Source organism: Mauremys reevesii, linkage group 17, assembly GCF_016161935.1.
Source record: "Mauremys reevesii isolate NIE-2019 linkage group 17, ASM1616193v1, whole genome shotgun sequence".
NCBI classification, from domain to species: domain Eukaryota; kingdom Metazoa; phylum Chordata; order Testudines; family Geoemydidae; genus Mauremys; species Mauremys reevesii.
The window spans coordinates 33,100,034-33,108,180 of record NC_052639.1 but is presented as its reverse complement, the minus strand read 5'-3'; positions in this window follow the sequence as shown (position 1 = coordinate 33,108,180).

Here is an 8,147-nt window from a genome sequence, read left to right as displayed (position 1 = left end):
CGGAAAATCCCCCTGAAGGGGGGAAATCGGAGGGGCAGGATGGGCAGAGGGACAAAACTGGGACAGGATCAGGGGTTCAGACGGGGGCTGCCCTGCCAGGTAGGTGCAGAAGGGAAAACCCCCAGCTAGAGGGAGGCAGAGGGGATAGAAGTCCCCACAGATGGGGTGAGCCGGCAGCAGCAGTTCCAAACTAGGGTGTGGTGGATGGTAGAAGGACTCGTGTTCCTTGCACGATGGTCCATCTCAGCCCCCCCTCCCCAGGGCTGTGGTGTTAAAGGCCCCGAGTGGCCCAGTGCCCAGGCTCCACCGCTCTGCTCTAGCTGAAATGGTGACTGAGCTGCCAAGGGAGATGTGATTCAGGGAAATAGTTTAAACCTCCCTCCCCCCATCCCCTCATCATAAAGCAAACTGATACTTTTAGACGTGTTTACGCCGTTTCAGAGAATTCCTGGCCAGTTTCCGTCTCGGTAACATGTCTGCTTGGAGCCTCAGAGTAGCTCAAGATTTGTCTTATCTGCTGCTCTGATTGCCTGAGTTAGTCTCCCTGTCCTGAGCTCTCTGGAGTTCGGCACCTTTCATTGTTTATTTCTAGCAATGGTATTTGGATGACAGTGTCCAGTAGTTCAGGCACCCAGCTGAGAGGCAGGAATTAGGACACACCGGGAGCTGATCCCCTGCCCCACTCTGCCTCATTAGTTAGCCCCAATGAACCCCTTCAAAGGGAGAGCTGGACAGAGCCCCACCACGGCACACTGCTTTGTGCACTGACCTGAAACATGGGGGACCCTGGTTCAAATCCTTTCTCCCTTGTGGATAGTGGCGGGGGGCGGGGGTGATGCTGGCAGCCCAAGCTCATGCCGGTGGCCTCAGGCCTCCCTGAGGCACAGATCTAGCCCAAAGGCAGACTTGCCTAGGTGGCAGGATAGCCCTGAGTGCCCAAGGGGACTGTCTGTGACTCCCTGCTCAGGCTGTTCGTGTGCCTGGGGAGTTCGCTCGGGGGTGGAAGCTCCCAGTCCCCATGGGGTGCCCTGGTGTGCAACAGTCTGCCCTGAGCTTGGTACTCACGTCCCTGAGCTACTCTCTGCAGCTGGACAGAGGGAATTGAACCTGGCTCTCCCACATGGCAGGTGGGTGCTGGGAGCACAGGACCTATCTGTGAGAGAGGGGCAGGGCTAGGACACCTCCCGTTGTCAGTGTCTCCTGGGCGGGCTTGGCTGGCTCCTGCCTGGGGAGCTGGTGGTTGTGAGTTGTGTTGTAAGGTGCCTGTGTCGCCCGTGCATCGTACAGGAGTTCAGGCCCCTAACTCCGCTTAGTGGATCACTGGGTTGTTCCTGTAAAAGCAGCAAAGAATCCTGTGGCACCTTATAGACTAACAGACGTTTTTGCAGCATGAGCTTTCGTGGGTGAAACAACAATTCGGTTGTTCCTGGATTTTCTCGCTGCTGAAACCAGGTCCTGTGACGCTCAGCACTGCCCCCTCAGTCCCGTCACGGGTGTAGCCAGTCCGGTCTCTGCAGAGCCCAGCTGAGCAATGCCTGATTGACATGGGTGTGCACAGGAGAAGAGACAGAGCACAGGCTGGAAAGTGACACATCACAGCAAAGCCCAAACGCTCCTCCTAGGGGCACGATATTCCCTGTGGGTGCTGGGGCACACGCTGTGATGGGATCCGCTGTGCCCTGAACCCTCTCCAGCCTGGGCTGTCTCCCACAATGCCCTGCGAGTGACCAGCAGCATCCTCCAGGTGCTGTTATCCTCAGCACAACGGCATGTGGAGCGGCTTGATTGCATGGATGCTGCCGAGCCACTCGTGAATCCCACAGTGAGGTGCTCGCCAGATCCCCCCAGCTCCCAGCACTGCGCCTCAGGAATATGCTGTGTGTGTTAGTAATTGGTTCCCCACTTCCCCACTGGAAGGTGGAGCTACACCAGGAACGTGGGGTCTGTGGTGTCGCGGTTTGGGTGGGTTATTGGAAGAGCGGGGAGGACTAGTCTATGGCAGCAGCCTGCGATTTGCCTTGCCTGCCGGCTTGCGCTTTGGCTTCACTTTTGGTTTTTCATTTTTTTCCTCCACTGTCATCAGTTCATCCCTTCCACACTGAACTGCCCAGTGCCTGGCTTGGAGGTGGAGGCAGGAGGAGAGAGACAAGAGTGAGATTTCAGCATCTCCAGTAGCCCCAACAAACACTGTGGGGTTTTAATTCATAGCTGTTGTCGGTCTGGGGGAGACCCTGGTGCACCAGCGGGGGAGGGTGTCTGATGGGGTTGGTGGTCTGGCTGGGGGCAGACATTGCATCCCCTTTCCCACTGCTAATTGAATGAGAAGACAGACGTCCCTGTGGAGCAGATAAGAGCCTCAGAGAGGTTTCATGTTGTTGTTTCATGTTGTCCTAGGTTTCCTTCCTATGGACTGCATCACCAAGTGGAATTCATGGCAAACCATGGCCATTATGCAGTAAAACATCTTTAAGACTTCGTCTTCGATGAATCAATGAACAGTCTCCACTCATGTGGATTGTGAATGATGTTGCAATGTCCTGGTGAAATTGCTCGCCCAAAACTGTGGAGCTGCAGTAGTGCTGGGGCAGTGATCCCCACCAGTGACCTGGGCCATCCTTTGAGCTCTCTGGTGAGACCCCTCAGCCTAACATCCTCAGTCTCTACCCTGATTGTCTGAGCAGGGCGTTAATGACAGGGAGGAGACTCAAGGCCTTTTTGTTCTCTTTTAAGACCAAGTAAATAAGTCATAACCAGTTATATGTTTCATGGATTGTGCTGCTTCTCTGCATTAATTGTCTCTGAGCAGTTCATGATTCTCTCTAACATTGCAGTTCTCCTAAAATACTGGCTAAATAATTACTGTGCACACTTGTTGGACTGGAGCTCATCTAAGAGCACTTTATTGAGGTCATTCAATGTATGAATTTCAAGATCCGATGGTTAATTTAAAAATCAGGTCTCTGGGGGTCCTATTCCCAATTCAGCCATTGACTGGCTTTGTGACCTAAAACAAGTCAATTCTCCTTTCTCAGCCTGAGCGTCTCCCTCTTTCAAGTAGGGATAATAATGATCCGCTCCTACCTACCTCAACACACTCACTCTTCCCCAACACACACACAATGTCTCTCCCCACACAAACAGTCTCCACACTGCAGCTGAATAGCAGCTGGCAATCTAGTAGGATGACCCTGGAACAATGGGATAGAGAAACCTGCATCACTGAAAGTGCAGCCACAAAGACACCACACACCAGCTTCCCCTAGCTGGCAAGAATCAAACCTCCACAGAAAGATTCCTGTGGTATCGTAGGCCAGCTTCCTAAGGCCTCAGCCTCAACCACTTAACACAGGGGCCTTTCTACACTCTGGTTCTGTTCTAACGGAAGGATCTTTTCCAAGTATTCGCTCAGACCAGCTTGCCCAGCACCCTCACTGCTGAGCAGCTCTGGATGTGTGGCCATGGCTGAACAGCAAGAATTCCTGCCCATTTCCCTTCTGGCTGGAGCATGGTTAGAGTGTGTTTGTGGTTAATGATGTTGCTGTAGATTGTTGGCTTCCTGCTTTGGCAATTCAGACAGTCCCTTTTCCCAACATATCTCCAGCACATCAGTCCCTGGCTGAGTCTCCTGGGCAGTGGAAAACATCCCTTGTTTGGTGCTGCCAAGGGGATCGTGCAGAGCTGAGATGTCTCTCGGCTTGGATCAAAGGGGAATGTTGGATGGAATTTATCACACAACCCTCCCTGCTCCGCAGAGCCCCATGGGGAGAATGTAGAGAAGGGGGAGTCATTCCTCCCCTGCACTCCCAGAAGAGTTTCTAGGACTCCTTCCTGCCGTCTACTCACCCCTGGATTCATCCTTAGCTCCTAGGATCTTTCTGCTCCAAAGGCTCCATAGTCCTGGGGTGGGGAGGGTGTCACTGCACAGTCTGAAACACAAGAGAAGTTTCTGGAATTGAAGGAAGGAGCAGAAAATGGAGAGGAAAGAAACAGAGAGAAAACGCCTCGACTCTCTCCCCTCCCCCCCCCCATCAAGAAATGTTACCAAGGACCAGCGTTAGGGGAAATGGTGCCCTGGGCAAGACTTGTACTTTGGCAAAGTTCTTGGTTCAGGCTTGTAGCAGTGATGGAATAAACTGCAGGTTCAAATCAAGTCTCTGGAGTACATCCACAACTGGGATGGGCCATTCAGTCCTTTGTACAGAGCTTCAGTTTGTAGCCAAGTCCCTCCAGAGGTAGGAAGCAGGACTGAAGACAAGATGGAGATGAGGCATCAGTCTTTTATAGTCTCTTGCCATGTGGTCTTTGCTTTCTTTGTCCCAAGGACACTCTATCCAGCACGCGACATAGAAAAACCTTAGATTTCTGTCCATAGGCAGGTCCCTGCACACCTTGCTGAGCCACAAGGCATATCTGCCTTCTCTCAATGGGTCAGTTGTATAGCTGATGGTCCTTAATGGGCCATCAAGCAGGCTAGGCAGAGCTGACACCAATTTGTCTGGCTGGGGTGTTCCCCAGAAGCATAGCACAAGTTTGAAATACAGGCAGCATAGAGCCAATATTCATAATGTCAACCACAAAAATGATACATATCTAGAGATAGCATAATTATAATCAGCCAATCATAACCTCTCCATAGACCCTTTATGTGACCACCCTTATACAATATTGGCTGCAAATATAGAACAGTGGTGGCAACGGTGATCTATACAATTACAGATTATGTCAATAACGTCACAGGAGGTGACATGGTATCAGTGAGACTGATACTGGAATACTGCCTCCAGTTTTGGTGTCCTCATTTGAAAAAGATGGTGTGAAATTGGAGTTGAGGCAGCAAAGAGCCACCAAATGTTCTGAGGGCTGGAGAAAAATGCCTTCTAATGAGCTATTGAAAGATCTCAACCTGTTTAGCTTCTCAAAAGAAGATTGAAAGGTGACTTCATTGAAATGTTGAAGTGCCTTAATGGAGAGAAAAGATTGGCTATTAAAGGGCTCTTTAATGTAGCAGAGAAAGGCATTAAAAAACCCAATGGCTGGAAGGTGGAAAGAGACAAATTCATATTACAATTAAGGCACAAATATTCAACAGTGAGGATGATTCACCACAGGAACAAGCTACCAAGGAAATTGGTGCATTCTCCATCTCGTGACGTCATTTCATGAAGACTAGATGCCTTTCTGGAATGTGTTTACCCCAAAAGTAGCTAGTGTGTCATACAGGAGGCCTGTGATATGCAGGGGTCAGATTAGATGCTCTAATGGTCTCTTCTGGCCATAAAGTCAACTAATTTCTGAAAAACTAAGTGTAGCATTGGGAGCAGCGTCTGATGTTTTCCTGTCTATCCGGCTTGCTTCCTAGAATGAGCGCTCCTTGAGTGGGGTGATCCACAGGGAGTAGCTCAAACCTCCAAAGTGCCTGGCCAGGGGCAGGACATTAGCCCAGCAAGGGAGGGGTGTGGCAGTGACATCACAAAGGCCTTTTGCAGGACCTCAGACTATTGGCCAAAGGTGGTGGGGAGGTGGTGACCTCACAGAGAGATGCTGACATCAGCCAGGCAGGACAGGGGCGAGGGGCCAGGGAAACCTCAGAGACCCTGTGGCTTTGCTTCAGCAAGTCTCCTTCTCCAGGTCTCTCTTTGAGGACTGGGGGAGTATTGGGGTTCACTTACCTGAGCGCCAGGAGGAACCTCTTTCGAGTTTTCTCCTTCCCTTTTAGTGATTTTACTAGAAAACAGATGTCCCTGTTTAGAGGGTTAGAGCGTCCTCGAGGTTTGAAACTGTTCGGTCTGATCATTCTGGTGACAGTTGAATTCATGGAAAGCATGATCTTAAGGAGGCAGAATTTTATTCCACACCTGGGATTTTGTCCCTTAGAATCACTGGGGACATTAGGGTTTGTCCTTTTTGTTTCAACTTTTCCTCCATCCCCCCCCCTTTCTCTTCCTCTCTTGCTTTTTTTGTCCTTTCTCTTGTTACCCTCCCAACACCAGGAGGGGTGTGTGTGTGTGTGTGTGTGTGTGTGTGTGTGTGTGTGTGTGTGTGTGTGTGTGTGTGTTGCGGGGGAGTGCTCGGCAGCTCTCACAGTGGGAGGTCCACCCAAAACTGTGGAGCTGCAGTAGTGCTGGGGCAGTGATCCCTGCCAGTGACCTGGGCCATCCTTTGAGGTCTCTGGTGAGACCCTTCAGCCTCCCCTCCTCAGTCTCTACCCTGATTGGCTGAGCAGGGGGTTATTGACAGGGAGGAGACTCATGTCCTTGTTGTTCTCTTTTAAGACCAAGTAAATAAGTCATAACCACTTATATGTTTGATGGATTTTGCTGCTTCTCTGCATTAATTGTCTCTGAGCAGTTCATGATTCTCTCTAACATTGCAGTTCTCCTAAAATACTGGCTGAATAATTACTGTGCATACTTGTTGGGCTGGAGCTCATCTGAGAGCACTTTCTTGAGGTCATTCAATGTATGTAATTCAAAATCCGATGGTTAATTTGACAATCAGGGCTCTGGGTCCTATTCCCAATTCTGCCATTGACTGGCTGTGTGACCTAAGACAAGTCAGTTCTCCTTTCTCAGCCTGAGCATCTCCCTCTATCAAGTAGGGTTAATAATGATCCACTCCTACCTACCTCAACACACACACTCTTCCCCAGCACACACACACTGTCTCTCCCCACACACAAACAGTCTCCACACTGCAGCTGAAAAGCAGCTGGCAATCTAGTAGGATGACCCTGGAACAATGGGATAGAGAAACCTGCATCACTGAAAGTGCAGCCACAAAGACACCACACACCAGCTTCCCCTAGCTGGCAAGAATCAAACCTCCACAGAAAGATCCCTGTGGTATCGTAGGCCAGCTTCCTAAGGCCTCAGCCTCAACCACTTAACACAGGGCCTTTCTACACTCTGGTTCTGTTCTAACGGAAGGATCATTTCCAATTGTTCGCTCAGACCAGCTTGCCCAGCACCCTCACTGCTGTGCATCTCTGGTTGTGTGGCCATGGCTGAACAGCAAGAATTCCTGCCCATTTCCCTTCTGGCTGGAGCATGCTTAGAGTGAGTTTGTGGTTAATGATGTTGCTGTCGATTGTTGGCTTCCTGCCTTGGCAATTCAGACAGTTCCTTTTCCCAACATATCTCCAGCACATCAGTCCCTGGCTGGGTCTCCTGGGCAGTGGAAAACATAAGAACATAAGAAAGGCCGTACTGGGTCAGACCAAAGGTCCATCTAGCCCAGTATCTGTCTACCGACAGTGTTAATGCCAGGTGCCCCAGAGGGAGTGAACCTAACAGGCAATGATCAAGTGATCTTCCTCCTGCCATCCATCTCCATCCTCTGACAAACAGAGGCTAGGGACACCATTCTTACCCATCCTGGCTAATAGCCATTTATGGACTTAGCCACCATGAATTTATCCAGTGCCCTTTAATCATTGTTATAGTCCTAGCCTTCACAACCTCCTCAGGTAAGGAGTTCCACAAGTTGACTGTGCGCTGCATGAAGAAGAACTTCCTTTTATTTGTTTTAAACCTGCTGCCTATTAATTTCATTTGGTGACCTCTAGTTCTTGTATTATGGGAATAAGTAAATAACTTTTCCTTATCCACTTTCTCAATGTCACTCATGACTTTATATACCTCTGTCATATCCCCCCCTAGTCTCCTCTTTTCCAAGCTGAAGAGTCCTAGCCTCTTTAATCTTTCCTCGTATGAGACCCTCTCCAAACCCCTAATCATATTAGTTGCCCTTTTTGAACCTTTTCTAGTGCTAGAATATCTTTTTGAGGTGAGGAAACCACATCTGTACACAGTATTCGAGATGTGGGCGTACCATGGATTTATATAAGGGCAATACTATATTCTCCGTCTTGTTCTCTATCCCCTTTTAACGATTCCTAACATTCTGTTTGCTTTTTGATCGCCTCTGCACACTGCGTGACATCTTCAGAAAACTATCCACAATGACTCCAAGATCTTTTCCTGACGTTGTAGCTAAATTAGCCCCCATCATATTGTATGTATATTTGGGGTTATTTTTCCTAATGTGCATTACTTTACATTTATCCACATTAAATTTCATTTGCCATTTTGTTGCCCAATCACTTAGTTTTGTGAGAGCTTTTGACGTTCGTCACAATCTGCTTAACT